Below are 550 nucleotides of genomic sequence, written 5' to 3'. Positions count from 1 at the left end.
CCCCAGCATGCACATCAGGGATTTCATCGAGATATGTGACACTTTCAAATTCGATGATGTGACTGAAGATGCTATTAAGCTACGCCTCTTCCCATTCTCTCTGAAGGACAAGGCTAAGTGATGGTTACACTCTCTGCCAACAGGATCTATCACCACTTGGGAGGATCTTGCGCAAAAGTTTCTCACTAAATTCTTCCCCATAGCGAAGACTGCTGCAATCAGGAATGCTTTTACCCAGTTTGCTCAGCAAATAGGAGAATCTCTGTGTGAGGCTTGGGATCAATATAAGGAGATGTTAAGGAAGTGCCCACACCATGGCATGCCTGATTGGATGATTATCAGGAGGAGCCTTGTGGGCTAAAAACTACGATAAAACTTATGAACTTATTGAACTGATGGCAGCTAATGAGTACCAGAATCCTTCCCAGAGACTGACTCAGGGAAAAGTCGCAGGAATTCTGGAGTGGGACGCAGCAACTGCTATCGCTGCCCAACTTAAGGCTCTGACGATGAAGGTGGACACTTTGGCTAATTATGGAGTTAATTAAAT

The 550-nt window shown here is 44.9% G+C and overlaps 1 non-coding gene across 1 annotated transcript; it reads right to left on the bottom strand.

Annotated features, from left to right (window-relative positions):
* Positions 1–214: 214 nt before the first annotated feature.
* LOC141694728 (small nucleolar RNA R71) lies at positions 215–321 on the bottom strand. Its single transcript, XR_012564012.1, has one exon. It is a non-coding gene; the product is annotated as a small nucleolar RNA R71 (small nucleolar RNA).
* Positions 322–550: the final 229 nt, after the last annotated feature.

The sequence above is a fragment of the Apium graveolens genome, chromosome 10 (assembly GCF_009905375.1).
Source record: "Apium graveolens cultivar Ventura chromosome 10, ASM990537v1, whole genome shotgun sequence".
NCBI lineage: Eukaryota > Viridiplantae > Streptophyta > Magnoliopsida > Apiales > Apiaceae > Apium > Apium graveolens.
This window is presented reverse-complemented; position numbering and strand designations above follow the sequence as displayed.